Below are 22,096 nucleotides of genomic sequence, written 5' to 3' on the forward strand. Positions count from 1 at the left end.
AACTAATGACTATGAACCTCCAGCATAAACACATTTGAGATAAACTGCATGCAAACAGTGGCATAGAGGTCCTGTCAACTGAAACTATTGTTTATTTATTGGTATTAGTCAGATGGCCTCTGTCTTAGTTCAATAATATGCAGACTTTTCCCAACATTGGACAGGGGTTTAGTGGAACAGGAGTAACGGTTTTCCAGCTTGACAACTGGGCATGCCTATACAAAAAGTAAATTGTATTTCGTTGCCCAGGAGAAACCGAGGGAGAGGCATTTTACCCAGTGGGATTCTACATCAGCTATATCATTGGTGCTCTGTGAAAGTCCAACTGGTGGCGTTCCTTTTTTGCAGTTTAAAACAGGATTTTCACGATTGTTGGTTTGACCAAAAGGCTACTTACTTGTGTGAAGCAAACATACTGAGGGTTTTCTGCACCGAGGATACAAAATGCACCTTCCCATGAGTCCAGCCCCCAGGAGGCGTCGGGGTAAGCAGTGAGATGTTAGCATAGTGATTGTATTCACGCCAGGAATGTCAACAAGGATTAAAGGTATGCGAGGATATCGCAGAAGGATAATGATATTCCTCACTGCTCCAGGACACTCACATATCCTCGACACAATATATATTCTGCTCTGTCAGAGAAAAATCTGCCACCTTCAATTGGAATTGCATCAATGGCTGTGCTGAACTTCCTCTGATGATCTTCCCTCTTCTCTCCCAGCAGCACAGGGCTAACCATAACTGCTCACAGGCAACCGCTCAGGCCCGCAGGGAACTGGTGGAGCTGAGTTCCAGATCCCGGAGGCTCCTCTGCACCAGCCACATTTGCAGTAGATCTAGTGAAACAGCCTTGACCGATGATACTAGGGGGGCCTCAGGGACAGGAAATGTGATCTCAGATGTGAACCACTAAGCCATGGATCTGCAGCTTGACTGCAACAGTACATCTGGTCTTCAAGCCCATTGAGGCCGAGGCACTAACAGTACAATTTGGCAGCACAAGTCCTAACAAGAAACCCTCAGCATCATACAGCAACTCATGAGGGGATCGTATTATTGATATTGGAAGTTCTACTAATATTTTTCTGGCGTGACCTGTGATTTAATTTGAATGAAATCCTGATGCTTGTCCAAGGAAATCACAAAGATTACATTAGGTGGTGTTTCAGGGCTGTTTCTTATAAATAATCAATGACCATATGTATGGTGAGCAACGTACAGACAATACTTTAATAATTTAAGATTACATAGCATGGTATTATTCATCACTTGTGTATATAAAATAGTTCTTATGACGATATATAAAAGGTATTTGATGTATTTCTATTCTGCTCATATTAAAGTACGTATTCATCCATACAAAGCATTACATTAAAGTTATTTTATCCAACCTTCAGGGATCATTTTGTAATATAACTCATGTGTTTATACCAAGATAAAACATGAATGGCAAAAGCTTTCCTAAACTGTTATATTACATGCTTTGACACAATAATAAATTCAGAGCACTTTCTTCTCTGGCACTGCACAGCCTTGCTCCTGTGTTCACACTTGGCATCACTGACTTAGATTTCAAATTTACAAATTGTGCTTTAACTCCACAAATTTTATTTTTTTTCTTATTGAGCACTACTATTTTCAAGCTCCATCGTATTACAGGTGACAGAGTTTACTATCGTTGAGACATGCAATGAGATAATAATAATAATATTAATATTAATTGGTGCCCTGTGAGCTTATCAGGTTACGTTTTAGCTCCAGTTGTAAAGGGACATTTAAATTACATTGGTACACTCTCCAAAAGGTATTAAAGGAAGGATGGTGTCCAGGTCAACTGTACATTGTAAAATGTTTTATGCAACAGGTCAAGCCAAGCCCGCGTGATCTCTTCAAGAGACTCTCAAACACCAGGGTGGGAAATACGGCTCGCTTCTGTTTTCCCCCAGTCGAGTATTTACACTCCACATTGTGACACGTGTGAAGTATTTTCATGCAAACAATATCATATGAAGTAATTTCCTTTGCCAGTTAGCAACTATCAATATTTTGTTAAGTGCATTGGAAACTGTTTACACATTCCTTTATTCGGGAGCTGTATGGTTTTAGTCATGGGGATATGCTTCTAGTCCACACAAGGATCCATAATCTCCATAACATGACTGTGTAAACTGATTTACACACACACACACACACAGACACACACACACACACACACACACACACTATCCTTTACTGTACACGTTGCATGATCCTCCAGCACTGAAGTGACAAGTAGCTTTTGATGGATAAATTTCGATTAGTCACACTTCCACGAAGTGTGTAGTGTGTATTGGCACTGGCATATACTGTGTGTGTGTGTGTGTGTGTGTGTGTGTGTGTGTGTGTGTGTGTGTGTGTGTGTGTGTGTGTGTGTGTGTGTGTGTGTGTGTGTGTGTGTGTGTGTGTGTGTGTGTATGTGTATATATATACACACACACACACACACACACACACACATATATATATATATATATATATATAGTGTGTGCACGTATTTTGATTTCATGGCTAACAGACGCTCAGCGTCAGTCTTTATACTCACAAGCATGTAGTAATCCTGCTGGTCTATAGTGTATATTTGTTTTTTTAAATGCACGCAAAGCATATATACACAGACATACTGTACATACTGCAGTGATCTGTATTTAACCCAGATACACTGTACGATTAGCCTGTGGCTATTGATAAGTCTCTGGCACGACGTAACACATGCACAGAGTAATAATAAGATATAAGGACTGGATCAATGACTGAGTTACTCTCCACTTGTATCACAGTGCTGCCCAATTACCTAAGTATTCAGAATTGCAGTAATTTAGCCGAAATTATGCAAAAAAGAAGAAACAGAGATGAGAGCTGTTTTACGTGCAAACATAAAATTTGCAGCTTATTCTTAGTTTCAGTGTTTTCTACCACCTTCTAATAATATTGATCCACTATGATGAGACTACAAGTGATAATGTGATCATGATAATTGATAAATCACTCACAGATACTGAAGTTTCATTAAGCATACTAGCAAATTGGCAGCTTTTTTTTGTCTCCTGTTTACTTCTCCCCTGTAGCTATGATGATTTAGCAGCCTGAGGTCCCATTTACATGATAACAGTATTCAGAGCCACTTAAAGTGCAACTTTTTGGAAAACAGCTCACAATGCGGAACTTTTAAAAAAATGCTCCAACTAGGTCTCGGTGTAAACAAGGGAAAATGCAACTTTTCTGAAAAGCTGTTTTTTTTTTTTTATAAGGTGTTGTTTTCTGCACACATGCGTGTGTGGTTTCATGACAAAAACAACCGATGGCACCCACTAGTGGTCCAACATGAAAACTACATTGTTTTCAGTGTTTCTGTATAAAAGGACGTAAACCTGAAACGAAAACGCAAAAACAATGTATTTTCAAGTTAATTGTTTTGGGGCCGTTCGTGGAAAATGGATCTCTCAAGATAACGTTCCATATTGACAGGAGACAAAAGAGACGTGTGTAAAGTTTACCGTAGTGGCTCAGCCACAGAATGTCAGACTTCATCCAACGAGATCGTCAGGAGGATCATCAAAACCTGCACAACAACACACGATTGCATTATGATTTATTTTTATCATAGGTTAATGTAGTTACAGCATGTTCCTACTTCACATTCATGCCTCTCAGTACACACTGACACTGGGGAGCTGCCCAGTTCAGCTTCACTCTGCTGCTTTTAACCGCGGCGCTGCTTCAGTGCAGCAGGCATGGAAGCGAAGAGTCTTTGCTCAAGGGCACGTTGGATACGGCTCCCTGTGCATGGAGCTAAATAAAATGTTGATTCATATTTAAAAAGCTTCTGCCTGTGCACCGTTAGGATTTTCTTTTGGGCGGTGGGGTACACACAGGACTTGACCCGCCCACAACCTTCCCTTCTTCTCCTTCTTTCACTTTGAGGTAGTCGACTACTATTTGTATTGCTATGACACGATGGGGACAGCAAGGGGCAAGGTAAACATTGAGCAAAAGCTTTATGCAACTTTAATAGTCTTCTGCTCCCTGTTTCTTTGCTGTGATTCCCTCTCCATACTTACCTCTTTCCTCCTGGTTCCTTCCTTACCACGCTTCCCTGCTCTTGCACTAACTTTTTTTTCTTTCTCAAAACTGAATACATTAAATTTGGCATTTGTCTGTGCGCACGATTGTGTGTTAAATGTGCTGTGTGTAAATTATGAAAGAGTGCGCTCATGTTTGGATGAGTGTAAATTATTTAACCCAGCCCCTCTCCTGCACACGCATAAATACACCATCCCCAGCGACAGGCTGCTTGCACGCCACACTCCTCCAAGTCTCTTTGTATCAGTCCGTCCCTTCTCCCTCTACCTCTCATTTCTTATTGAGTATTTTGGTTGAAAATTACAAGGTCAGTACAGCTTTATTCCCCCTCGTCTTCAGAAGTAAACATCTCAGTGGTTTGCCTTGGGACTACCACTTGACATTTTTGCATTTGGCCATCTCTGAAGCCGCTACATGAGTTTCTCAGCATTTTGAGAAATAGATTATTCATCTGTTGGTTGTACTTTTGGCTTGACATTTCAAATTTTTTGTGTATATGTTGTAGTTGGCTCAAATGTTAACAATCAGTTCCCAGTTAGATGACGGGCTTGGGTAGGATTGGGTTTGCATGATAGTGTGTCCGGGTTTCCCATTTAGTCAATGAAAAGGCAGGTTTGTTTTGTTAATTAATGTTTCTCTATTGCTGTTATGCGTGAACGTGTGCGTGTGTGTGCGTGTGTGTGTGTGTGTGTGTGTGTGTGTGTGTGTGTGTGTGTGTGTGTGTGTGTGTGTGTGTGTGTGTGTGTGTGTGTGTGTGTGTGCACGTACATTTTGTAGGATATGCATCTGCTTAGAAAAGGCAAGTATATATAATCAATGGATGAATTCAGATTTAGTTGGGAGAATATCAGTATTTCTGTAAGCTATGGATGTCAATGCATTCTTGTCTTTCATGAATTCCTTGTGTAATTCAACAGGAGGAATAAAGAAAAAAAAATGATGTGGGTGCCATGTACACACACTTGTCAGTTAAAGTTTGGTTCCTCTTTTCACTACCCTCCTTAACCTATAGGGCACATTGACTTGTAGTGTCGTGAGAAGAGAGTAGAGGCTTTTTTTATTCAGTCTTTCACCTGAAGTAAGTCGCAATCAGCTGTCAATGCTGAGGTATTGATGGACTGTTGTTCATTCTTTCTGGTTTCTCATTAGAATATCAGGTAAAATTGTATTACTCAGCAATTTGTTCCTAATGGCTATGAATAATTAAAAAAAATGCATTATCTCGATAGTATATTAACCACTGACGAAGTAAATGTTGTTGGATTATCTTCACTTTCTTAGAGGAAGCTATCCATTGCATGACCCCATTAGAATGCTTTATTGATTAATTTCCCTCCCTAATCAACACCCATTAGAGGAGAACCATATTAACTGTGGCAAGGTTTGGCTTTGACATAATACCTTCTGGAGAGCTATCTCTTGGTTGATCCCATCACAGAGCTTTCCATATAGCCACAGCTCTGGACTAAGCTGGGAAGATGAGGAATGAAGGATAGCAAATCAATATAATACATCTACCTCTGCCTGAATGGTGATAGTGGTTAAGTGGATCAATTTGCTTGAAGTGGACACTCGTGCTTGTTGTTCATTTAAGGATTGGAGTTCTCTCCTTGGAAATCCCTTTTTGGTTTAAGATCAGGATTGTTTGCCAAAATGTGGCACTGCATTTGACCTTTATATGGTTGTAACAGAATTAACTGACAGGGGTGTTTATACTGAAACATACAAGTGGGTGATTGCTGCCACCACACCAGGATACTTTCTATGAATATTGTTTTTTTTAACCAAATCTGTCACCTTGGACGTTATTTGTTGGTGAGTAACTGCAAAAAACAAACCACACATCTAATAAATTCATTACCAGCGGTTTAGCCGTTCTGTATCCCACAAAGAGATTTCCTCCAATATGAAAATTTTATTTTATTTTTTTCCCGTTACTGGGGAAGATTCAACTTTTGTCAGGCGTTAATGTCACTGTAATGTCATACTGTCTTCTTTCTTTTCTATTTTAAAGAAGGCAAGACTTGCATTTGAACCAACTCATTAGTGCACTGTTTATGACATTTTGACCCCCCCCCCCCCCCCAAAAAGAAAAATAAGCATACATAATATTTGACTGGTCAGTATAATGTGGTTAAAGCCTCTTGAGTATCAGATGTTTCCCATTATTAATTACATTATAGCTGAGGACTTGCTTTGAGAGAAAGTGTTTGTGTGTTTAGATTGCCGGAGGAAGAGCACACGGAGAAAGAACATCTAAAATGACGTCAATTTAAAAAAATGAGGTCCTTGTCATAAAACCTCTTTTGATGGGACAGAACATCATGTGTTCCACTGAGAATTACTCGCTGAAGGCAAGTACGCGACCCTTTTGTTTGCCCCTACAAAATTGAGTTTGAAGAGCGTCACAATAGCATTCTTTTCGTTGGAGCTTGTGGAAAGCCTGACTCAGTTGACTCGATGTACCAGTGCTTGAAGAAAACAGGCCTGCTCTACTTTCTCATTTCCTAAATGATATCAGACTGTAATGGCGAAATACGGTTTGATATAATGTAGTATTGTAAAGGAAAAAAACAAAACATGAATAATATTCATTTATTCAGAGTGGTGACTACATCTGATTTGTAAATACTCCCTGACAGCTCCATTGGAGAGGGTTTTTGAAGCATTATTTACAAGCAAATGTCTCCTTTCAGGCACAGGAAGATAATATGCAATTTAATTGTGGTTCAACATTGTAAGCAGGTGACGCTAAATATTCCCAGCAGTACCTGAACTCCTCTTGGGGAACCGTAATGAAATCATATCACATGTTTCCTAATGTCATTTTAGGTTATCACAGTTAATTTGCTGCCTATGTAATAGAAAAAAAAAAGAAAAAGCTACATATAAGACAGTTATCAGATTTGAGGCATTGTGTGTCGAATCTTCTTTTAAGAGAAAATCTGGTGAAATGGGGGGGAAAAAAGAACCTCAGTCAGCAATTCAGATTCAAGGTGTTGATGTTCGAGAACCACTGGGGCTGCTGGGAACTGTTAGAGGCTGTAGCTTTCTGATTGCTTGTGCATCAACACAGGGGGAACAAAAGTCAATATCTGAGATGTGAGGACTGAGTGGCAGGACAAAGAGGAGCTTTGGAAAGAAGAAGCTGCTCCGCCGTGCAGGAAATATCTTTTCAGTCAAATACCCCCCTGATTCAGCCTCTCTGTGATGTTTTGGAGTTAGTATTCTTTAATTGCCCGTGGGTAAAGGAAAGATGAATGCTTGTTTAGCCCCCCCCCAAAAAAAGAAAAGTTTTCCATTAAAGTTCCCAACCATTTTTTTCCCTCAGCACCTCTTTCAAGGCTCTGGGTAGAGTCTGGTATGATTTATTATTTTTTATATATTTTTTTTTTAATGTGCTAATGTAATTTTGACTACATTTAGTGGCAAAGCCTTACCTCACCCCCTGTGAACACAATTGCCATTTCCCTAGGTCTCTGTCTTGGCTTAACACTTATTGGCGATATGATAATTGTGAAAGTTATACGTCGTACACACACACACACACACACACACACACACACACACACACACACACACACACACACACACACACACACACACACACACACACACACACACTGCATTCCGGCCGCCTGCTGCCTCTCCTTCAAATGCACCAGTGCGGTACAGTCGAAAATAAGATGAGAGACAGACAGGCTTAGGGGCGAGAGAGACAGAGATCTTTTTTTTTTTTTGGAGTTCCACAATCCCCCTTCACACACGTTCGCCCATGTGATTCTTTTTCTGAACACGCAGACACACGTCTTCAGACCAACAATGTGTCATTACACTCTAATACCATAATATGTTTGCTACGCCCTCCCACTAGACTTTGCTCCGTAGGAGAACCCCGTTTACTAATCTGCATTCAAACACACGGAGAAGGTGTGTGTTTGTGCGTGCGCGCAAGCCTATGTGTAAGCAGATGCGTGTGTGTGTGTTAGTGTGTATTCTTACATAAGCATGCAGCCTCCTCTTGCCTCCAGGATGATGATGGAAACTGTTTGTCATCCTCCCACCTCTCTCTCTCTCTCTCTCTCTCTCTCTCTCTCTCTCTCTATCTCTCTCGCTCATTCAAATCAAATGCACCTAATTGGTATAACAACAACATTTCCAGTGTAGCACAAAAGCTCCGACATACATAGATAGCTAATTAATTATATATTCTACACTCATATCAGTCATGACGGAGATCAATTTAAGTGCAAGCGAATGGCTCAAAGAATGAATCTGTACGGGAGTGTTCTGGACAGCCCATCAGTACATTTTACTCATGAGAAAAGTACAGCGTTATTGCTTTTTATGTAGCCATTTTATCATGAATATGTCAGTTTGCTGCACTCCTGACAGATAATACTTTGAAATAAATCTAAAATAATGTCCCATATAGTCGATGCTTTCAGCAGCTGTGGTGATGGGGGAGGAAGTAGTCCAACTCGCTGAACCTCTCATTACGAGTGTCCATTAGGAATCTTCTACGAGCCACTTTGCTTTAACTTATAAGCGATTCCGTGCCCCTCTTTCTAAATTGGCCATATGGAAGGAGTTGCAAGTGAAACTGGTTGATGGGTGACGATAGGACATTGAAAAAAAAAAAACGGACAAAAGAAAAATTGTTTAATACAAAAGCAGACAGACTGGTACAGATTGCCAGGGGACTACTCTATATTCTGAAGGCGGATGATCTAGCTCTGTAAATGCTTTGACTAAGATCTGAAATGGCTTTTGATCCATTGTTGTTTCTGTGCATTATTCATTTTACACATTTCGTCACAAAAGAAAAGTAATTTGTTAAACATTAGTCCTCTCTTTCTTCTATGTTCACACACATAACATAGACTCTTCAGCCTCCACATTCAGGCCCTGTTTACACAATGCGATGGTTGCTGACTGGACTGTTACCAGTTACTGACAGTGCTCACAACAGCTTATCTGTTTTTTTGGGTTGTCTTTTTTTTTTTTTTTACTGACATTTCAAAAGTTTGCCTTGAATTTTTCCCGACACTTAAATGGAAACAGTGACTTCTTTTCTTCTCATCTCTTTTCAGTCTCTGTCAGTCTTCTATGAATGCGCTTCCCCGTCTACTGTATTTCAGTCCATTACTGTCACTGTCTGTCTGTCATAGCTGCTGATATAAGAAAGTCTGAACCGATTTAGACTGCTTTAATAAAATATACATTCCCTCTTCCTAATTCACGTTTAATACTTTTTCCCCCCCACCCCAGAGAGCTCATTATGAAAATAAATCCTCTCTGTGGTTCTTTTTTTTTTTCTCTTAGATTTTCATTCACTTTTTAAAATTGTTATTTTATCACATTGGTATGAAAAAGCATGACTTTTTCTTAACATGAATATTTTTTTCTCCTCAACTGCACTGCCTTCTGATTATCAAAAATTCACACTGATTAGGCTCATCATCTCTTATGCTCTGGCTTCGAGTAGCTTGTCCATGCCTGTGCTGCTACATCCAACAACCTGAAATATAGAAAAGATAGAATGAACACAGGAGGAATACTTTATTAATCTCAAGGGGAAATCGTTCACGCTGTGCTTCACACACAATTAATAGAATAGGTAATTGGAAAATGGTAGTAAACTAATTTGTGGAAGCTGTTTTGAGCAGTGGTTCGTGGTCAACTCCAGAGTACACCATGCCTTCAGCATTGAGTTGGCTGGTAGAAGCTCCACGTCTCAACAGTCTTAAATTTTGGCAAATGCCTGGATGGACGGTCATAAAAGTTTCAACAGGCAGTAGTGAGATGTGGGTATTGCCGGATATCAATGAACACACACACACACACACACACACACACAGAAATATGCAGGTTCTATTCAAGGTGAAATATCTGAAGATTCCATGAAGGTGTTCATGTGTGGGTCCATGTGGGTGTTTGCTTGTGTGGGTGAGAGCAAAAGATCTGGCACTGTGCAGGTATGTTTAGTGGATTTACTCTCAGAAAGGCTTTAAGGCTGATTTCTTCTCACCTTTAGCACTGGGCTATGTTAATAATGAATAATTCTAAAATTTGTCCAGTAACATCTCCACACATGACAAGCCAAAAATGACCAATCCTTTGTTTCTGTTGGCATAAATAAAATTGACAAAAAAACTGTTTCTGTGTCAATCATCACAGTGGAAATCAAGTAAACAAGAGAAGTGGTTTGGTGCATTCGTGCTGTCTGGTGTGCTCCTGATACAGGAACCTCCAGGGTAGAAAGAGAATAACTTGTGCATGGGCCTATAAGAATAATTTACTTTTTTCAGAGTTGATAAAATGTTTGTGTTTTGTTCAGAAATGACAGATATTGATGCTTCATGTGGCTTTGTATATGTAGTAGTGTCATTTTACTCATCGTCAAATAGTTTGATGATTATGGATGATTTTTAAATTACCCCTTTTTTCCGACAATTCCCATACGCATGAACAAATATTAGACAGCCTTCTTGTACTTTACGCTATAAAGATTTGTTTTGAATTTGAGTAAATCTTATGAACCTGAGCCTGAAAACCATTGAACACATGAACCTGCTGTAGCCCTCTCTTTGCTACAGTCACAGTTTCTGTCTGAAAGCACTTTCCCTTTTTTTCATTTTTTTTTTTTTTTAAACAAACCCTAAAATATTGAAATGCAAACTAGCTAATGCTTTTTTTTTTTTTTCTTCTTATAAAATAGCTTCTGCATTTCAAAAGGGATTTGGTAGCCTCTCAAGTAGAGGCATACCAGCTGACACAAAGCCTGTTAACCCAGAGAGAACATGGCAGAAGATCAGTGAACTGCCCTGGAGCTGCATTTGTGGCTGTAAACAATGATTCTTACATACCAACCATACATTAAACATGCCGCAGTTGTATATGAAACAACACGGCCTGAAGCTGCACTGGTTATTGATCAAATGTATTGGAAAACTCAATAAAACAAAAAACGAGTGTCAGGATATGTTCTTACAAGCCAACCAGGCTATACAATTATCTACTCTTGAATTCATTGTTTTTATTTGAAGAAAGCATACTGTTTATTCATTCAGTTTTTCTACTTTTAGGATATGTAGTGTCTGGTCTGGTTCCTTGGTTTTCCTTGCACAACCTTTTTCAACAACGACAGCCTAAAAAAGGATTTCTCTTGGTCATTAGGTTTTCTGCCACACGTCCATTGCACAACCTCCATTTTTTTTGCTTCACAGCATTCCCTCCTGTGGTGGCAGATTTCAGCTCTCTTCGAAGGGTTTTCAAAAGGATTTAGGTCAGGAATCTTTGCCAGTTCCTTCAGAAAAGTCCATTTCGGCTATTCGCTTTGTGTTTCTTGATGAGTGCTTGGGGTGATTTGCCCTGCTGAATGGCACCGGGCAACACGATTTGCTGAAAATATTTTGGTAAGCTCAATTCTGATATTATTTTGGGACATTTAATATTACAACAAAGCAGTTGGATGTGGTAGAAGTTGTCAAAAAAAGTGTTTTAAACACAACAATTATACCTCTCTCCTTTGTTCTTCTCCAAACCTTTACCATGCCAGAAGGCTCTGAAGACACCTTACTCAAAGGAGCTGATCATTCTCTGAACATGTTAGACTTTCCACATTGTTTTACTATTGATTGGTTGTTTTCCTTACAGGCATTGTTTCATCACCTGTAAATAAACTGATGTACTGCCTTTCCCCTGGGGAGATTTTCATCTGCTTTGGAGATGTTACACCAGAACAACTATGCCTCATCTAGGAAGGCTTTGTGTGAACAGTATTGCTTTTTGGTGCATTTTTCTTGGTAGTAATATCCCCCAAGGTCCATCAGCTACTGTCAGCCCGAAGCTCTTTCCACGCAATATGCACCAACATTTGCGTACTTTACTTACCGAAATGTTCTTGTTTCGTTTTCAATAGAGGGACTATAAAAAAAAAAAAAAAACCACACATATGTACTACTGTTCCACCTAAACCTGAGGCTTCCAGCCTTTCGAATCCCTAGGCACAGATTTGCTGTGTGCCAACGTGGCTACAGTAACAGTGCTGGTTGTGATGTGCTACACTAATGAGTTCCACAGTTTAAGAATCTTTATGTTTGTTCCCTGTAACCAGTCCGACAAAAGCAAAACATCTTTAGCCAGTAATTGCGTGTGATGAAATACTGAGGAGTGAACCACTTTCCGACTTTCATTTGCATCCCACCTCAGGTTGCTTTAATCTGTGGTCCTTAAGGCCCCATTTATACTACAATGTTCCAAGCGAAAACACATCGGTTTTGCATTTTCGTTTGAGGAAAATGTCACCTTTACAGAGCTGCTTTTTGAAAATGATGTTCAATTACAGAAGAATCCCTAACAAAGAGGTAGTTTTCATCTTGGGTGCAGTTGGTTGTTTTTGTAATAAAACCTCACACACATGCATGTAGAGAAGAATACGCAATTAACATTAACCATGGCGAGTAGATAGACATTCGTTTTTTACAGATTGCAGAGCTGGATTGCTATCTCAATGACTCTCAGCCATAAAACGAATAAGTCCCAAGAGAATATGGACTTGGAGTCATGCCTCTCTGGAGGCCGCCATTGTTGTTATTGTCCATCTTCTCGCGTATCTACAGAATAATTTTTCACTCCAGCTGTGGTGCGGAGGCAGAGTCCGAGCGTTTTCGAAAAGTTCGACCTTGGGAGCCTTTTTCAAAAATTTGCGTTTTCAGTGGCAGTTTCCGTGACACCCAAACCGCAGAGAAAGCTTTTGGTTCTTACTTGAAAACGTAAATGTAAACAGGGCCTAACTCTCAAATCACTCGTGACAAAGCAGCCAAAGTTACACAGGGGGATCACAAAGGACGTATTGAGCTTTTTGAACCAGCTAAATGGAGTCAGAGGAAGAAGTGTCTTTGTGAGTTATTGCTCTCCACGTCCTCTTACCACGGCAGGAGTTTGGCTTACATCGTGTAATGCAATTGAAATGGCGTCGTTCAAAAAGATGTTATCCGAGGCAAATGATGCATGGACTGTTATTTTGGTTTAAATCGCGAGCATTAACAGTCCTTGATCCCTCATAAAACAATGAGCTGTGAAACTACCTTACCCAAGCTACTCCTCAGCACTGATGAATGTACTTGCATACGTTTGGGGGGGATAGTGATAGTAATTTTATGGCATAGAAATTGTCTGGTGAGCATGATATAATCTGATGGCGGTTGATGGATTCACTCTGGTGTGTTTTTGAAAAATAGCACTGTGATGTAATGTTGTGGAAATAGCATTGTAGACCAGATATTACAGAGCACCGCCATGAATCAGGCACTTAAAGTACCCTGCCACCAAGATCTCCTGTTACACATCTTCCTCTCGTTTTCTCCTTCTTTCCTCTCACTACTTGTCTAATCCTAGCACTTATACTCATAATGCCTATGAGTGCATTTAAAAGGGGATCTAAAATCGATACTAAAGTGGTCCACATGTGTCTTGATAGAGATCAAGTGTATATGTCAGCGTGTTTGCATAAAACATTAATTTTGTGGACGGTTGTAAGCACACATGCTCCCTCGTCCTGCCTTTTTTAGACTGACCTTGGCAGTGATCATCTCATGTTGCTGGCTGCTCGTGTACTCTTATAAATGACCCCACTGGCTCGATCTGCCTTTGATTGGTTTGATTTCAACCATTAAATCCAATTTGCTTGTGAAAGGGAAATTGTGATGGAGGGCAGGAGGCAGGATAACCGAGGCTTTCTCAGCCTCGTATGCAATCATAACATGCACATCCAAAACGAACCGTGAGTCGGAGACAGTAAAGTGTATAGACTGCTAAACTAATATTAAACAGAGCATTGTAGTGCCAAAATGTGATTCTAATTCAAAATAATTCAAGTGGTTCTGAAAGACTCTGAACCTCGTCAAGTTTATTTTAATGGCAGGCAAAAAGCCTTTATTTATTCTTTATTTATTTATTTTCTTAAATCTGATTCAGTGGTTTATGTAGTAAGCCTAACTAAGTCATTTCAGTGCCAGCACTGTACAGTCTTCACCTCAGGCCTCGTTTACACAATTGAAATTTAATTGAAAACACAACTTGTTTAAAATGCTCTGACTCTGTCTCCACGGAAACAGGAGAACACAACTTTTCTGAACGCTGCGACTGCACATGTGCATCACAGCCGTAGTAAATAATTGTTTTGCACATGCGTGATTACATGGAGTCTATTGTCTCCCAGGACAATTTTCTCCTGGGACTTGGTAGATTTATAGCTGAGAGTCACTCGTAATAACAATCCAACTTTGTCGTCTGTCCATAGGAATGTCCGTGTGCTCGCCATTGTTCTGCATGCATGTGTTTGTGTGGTTTCACAACAAAAACAACCAACATCGCCAACTCGAGGCCTGACTTGCTAACTACATAATTTTCAGCATTTTTGCCATTTCTGTGTAAACTGACATCATTTTCAAAATGTTCTTCAAGAGCAGTTGATTAGAAAACAAGAAAAAAATGCATGGGACACTTTTTGCATGATAACGTACGACGTTATCAGAGTGAATTTCTGTTTACCCGTATCAGCATTAACCTATAGGTCTGCTCGTGGATATATGCTGTCGCTCATGTCATATAAAGTGTTGGTGTATGTGTTAGCACAATAGTGAACTCTTCTCATCGTGGGAGTCAGAGGAAAACAACCTATTGGGAAGGGAAGAAGGTTGTTGTTTATTCAGACCAAAGTGTAAACAGTTACCGTGTTTTTCACAAACTAATGAGGCTAGCATCTCCTAATTAGTTTGCCAGCTATGATCGTTAAAGTCATTTAGCAACAGTGAATGGAAACCATTTTCTTTTAATCTAAAGACTTATTGTGTCTAAAATGAATATGAATTTTGAGTGACAGATCCATCGCTATTATGTTAAGTTGCATATGCAAATTTCACTGCGCGCACATAAAATCTATTCAAGCTTCAATTTTGGATGCAAAGTGTGTATGCAGATGAGGTTTTAGCCTTGACTTGACTGGATTTCATGCCTGTGTTGGTTTTTATTTGTTTATATATATATATATATATATATATATATATATATATTGCTTTGCGCTGTGCTGTGCTGCGCTGCGCTGCATTCCCAAACTACACTAATTGAATAAAGAGTAATTGTGATGTATTTAGGCAGCAGCTGACCCCTGTTGTTCGAGTGGCTAAAGCCATTAGCTGAAGCAGAAGGTTCACTCCGGTGGACACGGAAATGCAAAGCCGAGCAGGCAGATGTGAGAGAACAGGAAAGTGGCAGGTCAGTTTAAGTGGCGTGGGCATTGGTGCATTTTTGTTATGCATTAGATGCTGGGACAAACAGCCAAGGCACATGCTTGAAGGCACAGAAGCCCATGTAAACTATTAAGTCAACTATTCACTCGCTTGAGAAAATGAAAGGCAGGAGCTAAAAGGTTTTCCCGCAGCAACTACAGGATGCTGTAATCTCCTCGATGCTTTGAATTACAAATTTTGTACGGAGTGTACAAACACCGGGGCGAGGTGCACTCCTATTTCTGATTTACCAAAATCCTACTTAATATGTGTTGTTTTTATTTTTTAAGACCATATCCAATGAGCATGGTCCAAAAAAAAAAGTCCAGGTCAGTAACTCAGGAAATTTAAGTCTAAAAACTAGTAACCTTGAAACTAGATTTCTGAAGGCAAGGTCATTATCTTCTTAAAAGGAGAATTATTGTAAACAGAGTCACATTACCTCACACGAGTGCATGTAATTAATTAAGTGGACGGCCCGTGTGAATGACCAGTGGCGAGTTGCATTTGCACGGGTCTCACGGTAGTTTGTATCCCAGCAACCCCTGGATGAGAGGTTCAAAGGTAACTCTTGAGCTGGAGAAAACAAGCAATGCTCAAGGTCCATTTAGGACCTGCTCTCAAGTCCCTCAATCATATTGTATGAGCTTGGCCACTTGCAATTTTTATGAGCACTTAAGCCCTTTCCACCTTGAACAGCCCCCGTCTGGGACCAGACTGCATCTGTTATTAAACCTGCAACCTGACACCCACTTTTAGAAAAGGGCCAGGCATTGTACATTTGAAGAAAAGTTGCATTGCACTAACACAGCTAGATCCAAAATGGGTGCAGCACCGCCGTGTCAGATGAGAGTCACAGTTAAAACCTTCAGTGTGACAGACTCAGTGTTGTCGGGACTGCTGTCTTCTCTTCATTGTAGTTTTGATTCGGCAACAGGAAAATCAAGTAGATCTTATTCTGGAATAGTAATGGAAGCAAAATGATCTGGAGTGTCTTTCACCCTCAGAACTCAAGGGTGTTCATTTTGACTGTGGAGTGGATGTTACTGAAACTTCGACAAACAAGCAGTGGCTGGAGAGAAATTAAGTACTGTTGGAAAAACAAAAAGGATTGTTATGAAATTCCTTTTGTCACATCTTATGCGTGTTTCTGTTTTGTCCACAAAATCATGTAGAAATACTGTCATCTGTGTCATTTTGAATGTCAGACTTCTGTTGCCTTTCCATTTTCTCTTTGTTGCTGGTTGCTGTAGACTCAAAAAGTCGACTTAATAACCACGAGTGTCAATCGCTTTTAAGTTCAGGGGTCACATACAATCCAATTTCATCTCTTGTGGGCCGGAGCAGTAAAATAGTGCCACAATAACCTTTAAATTTAAACATTAATAAAGTTGACCCAATGGAGAGGATGAGAGTGTGTGAGAGGTTTTAAAGAATCACATACTTCTAATCTCTTGAGATTAAGATTCTTGAATGCTTGCTTTAATGTATTTCTTTTATTTCTTTGTAAAGCACTATGACCTGCCTTGTGTCTGAATGGTGCTCTATAAATGAGTTTGCCTCGCCTTGCCTTTACAGTTTTTCTTTTTCACACAAGAGGATACGTGATGAAAAGGTCTATACTCCTGCTGAAACATAAGAGTTGCAACCGAAAATTACAGCAATCAGAACATAAAGCTAATTTTAATTATCCCATCTGGTGCAAAATAGAGTGAGATGTCCAAAAAGCTTCTCCTATAGCTGCTGCATTATGCATGTTTTTACAAACTCACCCTGACAGCATAGCTTTGAGGATCGCTTCATAGCAAAGAGATTCATGGAAGCGTCACTGATATCTCAGCTCTGGTCTCAGTGTTGTGTTTTGTTTGCTACTATTAAAAAATCTTTTTAAAACATGTATTTTCGCTTGGTGGCTTAGCGGCCTGGATTGGAGCCTTTATCATTCAAGGTTTGAATGATAAAGGCTTTGAAGGTTTGAAGCCCCTACAATAGATCCTCACAGAGCCTCCTTTAATTTAAACTTTCTTAAAATGTGAAGTGGATTCTTTTTGCAAGGCCAGATGCTGATAATTCACATCTGCACCTGCCGTAACAGTTAGAACTTTATACACCAATTCATTTTGGTTGCCGTGCTTTTGTCAAAATCTGTTCTGTTCACTAAAGATAATTCAGAGTTGTAGACATTTTAATTACAGTAGGAGTGTAAGATCAATTTGTATACTCATTCAAAAGTTCTTGGGTTAACTCAATAGATATATTCACTGCCGCGTTATGTTAATGTTTATTTATCGACACATTTTCTTTTCTTTTCCTAGGTCTGACAACATACTATAAACCAGATCTGTGTGATATTTGCAGTTATTACCAGAACCAGAAAGGGTGCATGAAAGGCATCTCGTGAATCATTATGAATAGAAAAAGACAAATAGAATCCCTTATATTTGCAGTACACTGACATGTATTTGTATGATTTCCACTTAATAAACCAAAGTTAGATGTACGAATATTTGTTACAATTTTCAGACTTTTTTCCAGTTCAGGCATCTGCTCCTCTTCAATATAAATCCATGCCGATAAGCATATTGATGTGTAAGCCAAACATAACTAATGCAATAATACCTATACAATCAACAATCCATTTTAATGTCCATATATTTAATTAATCTTCACATGCTATATTCCATATAGCTGATTGAAAAGGGAGCGAGCGTTGCATTAGAATTATGCTGCAGGACTCTGACAAATGTCTGCATAAGCTTCTGTATGTGCTTTCAAGAAGAAAGGCAGGTGAAATATAGACTCTGCAATGGTCTAATTTTCTCCATCATTCAAATCTCCAGAGGATTCGTGTCTGTGTGGATTTCTGTGCAGCCTCAATAGTCATACGTTGCGGTAAACAATGCTGCTCTTCTCGACAAGAGCCTGACGCTCAGAGACCGTAGGAGAACACTTCAACATATGAAGTATTTTCCTAACACTAACAAAACTAATCTATTTTAACACAGCGAGCGCCAGTGTAAACTACCTGACACTCCTCCGCTAAGAGCCCCACAGGGTCTCTCGATGACACTTTGGGACCATCAGAGTGGTTTCCTACTTCCAATGAGACATCACGCCGTGAAGATGGCGGCTACGAGACCTCGGCTCACACAAGCCAGTCCCATAAAAGTCCTCCTGGGAGTATATTTGGTTTTAGCTCACCATTGAAGTTTCAGCTGTTACAGAATGAAAGCCTAAACACCCTGCTTTAATGGCGATATAGAAAGGCAAAGATGGCCCATTCTAACCTACAACCTCATGACTGAAAGTTGACCCTTCATCCAAAGCCGTCCACGGTGCCACCCCATTGGCTCTGTCTGATTTTTGGGGACAGCCATGGAGAGATGAAGCCTCAGTTAAAGTTAATGTCAGCCCAGCCCAAACTGCAGTGATGTGGCTGCAAATCCAGTAAATGGACTGTAAAGTTCCTGATGCTGCTCCCTCCTTGACTTTGTTTTAACTTTTCAGATCCTTACCAGTGAGGTATTTAATAATATTATTTGTTCTAATATGTATATTGCCTGGTGCTATTTCCGAAGAGTGGGTTCTGATGGGTTTAAAACCAGAAAAAAATGAAATAAGCAAGTTTGTTTTTTTATTGCCTTTTGCTATTTGCTTTTGTTAAACCATGTGACCCTGTGGAGGAGAAAAAAAAAAAGGCGAGACATCTTCAATCACTCGTTCTTGGCAGACTCAAAAGAGTTTGAATGTGCAAATCCTTCCAAGCCATCGTTCTTAACTGCCAAACCAGTGCGCTTGTTATTCCCCTGAGATCTGAATGCAACCTGAAATCAGTTTTGCTATATGGAGCGTGTGGAGAATCCATTTGCGCTGTCTGGGGAGGAAGTCAGTTGTTCATCAGTGAACAAGCCAGGGGTGAAACTGGCTTTACGGAGGCAAGACCTTTTGAGGGGGCCGGCTGGACCATTTTCAAAAGAGCGCATAAGGCAGCTCCACGTCCATCTGTGAAGCGGAATCGTATTTGACGCACCACAACAAACAGAGCGGCTTAACTTCCTTTTCCTTTGCTCATAATCCATTGGGCTGATTTGTCATTCCACATGATCCAACTGGTCTTTACATGTCACCTCGAGGTATGCTCCGTCCTGAACTTGCAAGGCTTTTGTGGAATTGATCAAACTGGCAGATCGTCTTTCCCTCTCGAGTGGCAGATGTTGCTGGTAGCTTGCGTCTCATGTGTGAGCGCGACAGAAGACATCACCTACCTACCCTACTTCATCTTCTCTCTTAACATGAACCAGCACACATGCACACACATACCACTCGCTTTTCCGTTTCACACCTCAGCACTCATTTTAATTAGCTCTCTCTCTGATCTTTCTCTCCCTCCGCTCTCTGATAATTTTCACTCATTTCCTTCCCGTTTTCCAGAGTCTCTCTCACTCAGTCACTCTCATTACAGTCATTTCTCGGTGTAATTAATGAGCTGATATCTGCGTTCGTGTCACTCGGGTCATGAGCCCCCCCCTTCCCCCGCCCTGCTCTCTCTCCCTCTGTGCAATACCAGAGCGATATCAGCGTATATGACTCATCCGGTGCTCTATTTAGCTCTTTCTGCTCCTCCCTGCATCTTGCACTCGGAACAGCAACAAACGGAAAACCAGAGATCGTATGACCTCCGACATCACGGCCGGTTTCGTCTCAGTAATGAAGCAAACAAGAAAAGCGTTATACTTGAGAGAGGTGAATTGGCTTAATTATATCTGAGCAGAGATGAGATGTACCAAAAGCCGTAGCACTTACAGTACAGCCAACTGGTACCACTATTTTTTTCATCATTTCGATTGCAAACCATCAGCTTCTGAAGAACAAACTTAAACTGTGCCATACAATTTTTAATTTTTTTTTTTCCAGGTACCCAGCAATGTAGCAAAAGCCATGCACTTATTTTACTGCTTTAGATAAACTGGTGCAAATGATTCAAGCTCGATAGGGTAAAAAAAATAGTAATATTATTATAGAACCTCCAAACAGACTCTAAACCGATGAAGAGGCAGAGAATGATCACAAAATAATATAGAAGAGTTCAACTTGACCCAAAAGGCCATTTCTGGGAAACTCAGAACTTTCACAAATATCCAAAACTAATGTTGAAAGATACAAAAACATTATGAGAAACAAATTCCCAGCACACAAATGACCAAAGAGAGATTCCATGTGACTCCAAATGAAATAAAAATAACCCAACATGCCAATGAATGACACCAAAAAAAAAAAAAAAAAACACCACACATAGACTGAAGGGCGACAAACTCAAAATCTGTGAAACCTAGAACGTGGACATGGCGAGGTTTATAGTTACTGTGTGGAATAAATCTCAGATCTGTAGGGTTTGGAGAGAGGACTGCCAGTCTGACTGGCAGTGTCTGTCTGGGAAGAGCAATTCAGACACTCACAGTGATGAATTAACACCACAGATGGAGGCGAAACTCAACAAGAAAGCATTTTTTGTGTTAACATCGAAAGAGCCTGTCAGGGGAAATGCAGATCGCTGCAGCCGTAAAACACTGGTTTGTGCAGCAACGTTATCTGTTCTGATTTCAAAGAGTAACATCGACAGTGTGTCGATGAAAAGTATTAATTGATATTCATGCTTAAATAAACTGTGTTGTGCGTTATCATTAAGTAATACAGTAGCATGTTTCATATTTCACTTATTTGCAAGAAATACACACACACACACACACACACACACACACACACACACACACACACACACACACACACACACACGCACGCACACACACATATAGAGAGAGATTATATCTTATTCAAGATTGAAGTTATTAGAACATGGCAATCAGAGGCTAGACATCGAATGAACTGACAAGATGTTGATGGTCAACAGAGAGTCAACCTCGGGCTCTTTCCAACAAAATTAACTCCAATTCAAAGATGAACTGACGTTTCTTCTAAATCTGCTTTATCTCAAGAATGCCGTAACAAAAATTCCTGAAATTGCATCCAGTGATCTTGGCACATTGCAAATACTGCAGTAGTGAAAGTCCAATATCACTTTTAATGCAATATATGTGGAACACAATCCAATGTTCATTTAAGATTAAAAGTCTAATGGTATAAGACCCAGTCGATTGCCTCTTTTTCCGTGTTACTTATTAATGTGGAAAATCATGACTTAAAGCTGTAACTCCACATCATGATAATTATAGTGTATGCGCATATGGGAGGGTTATTTTAGGCAAAGCTCCCACTTCTATTTCACCCTGTTGAGATTTTGTGTTGTGTTGCTATATGACTGTGTACATGACGACATATGTGTTTGCGTGTTTGTTTGTTTGTTTGTTTGCGTGTGTGTGCATGACTTTGCACTGGGATCCCTTTAATCCTGATCCTTCCTTGTCCTTCAAACCCCAATCAAGGTTGTCATTAATGAGCTTTTTCTCTCATTCATTCTCTCTTCATTCTTTTCAAAACCCTCCAGTAATTAACTACAAGCACTGATGCTCGCTAATGATGCCTGTGTGTGTGTGTGTGTGTGCGTGTGCGCGTATGCGTGTGTGCGCGCGTGCGCAGATTGCTGAGCAATAAAATTACTCTGAACACCTCCCCATGTTTGATAGCAATGCCTAACAATTGACATATTATTTTGTAAGGTCTTGGGC

The 22,096-nt window shown here is 40.0% G+C and overlaps 1 protein-coding gene across 1 annotated transcript in view; it reads left to right on the forward strand.

Moving 5' to 3' along the window:
• The window catches only part of lrfn5a (leucine rich repeat and fibronectin type III domain containing 5a), a 124,459-nt gene that overhangs the window by 73,944 nt on the left and 28,419 nt on the right, over nucleotides 1-22,096 (forward strand). The window lies entirely within an intron of this gene.

Source organism: Lipophrys pholis (genome assembly GCF_963383615.2).
Source record: "Lipophrys pholis genome assembly, chromosome: 14".
Taxonomy (NCBI): Eukaryota; Metazoa; Chordata; class Actinopteri; order Blenniiformes; family Blenniidae; genus Lipophrys; species Lipophrys pholis.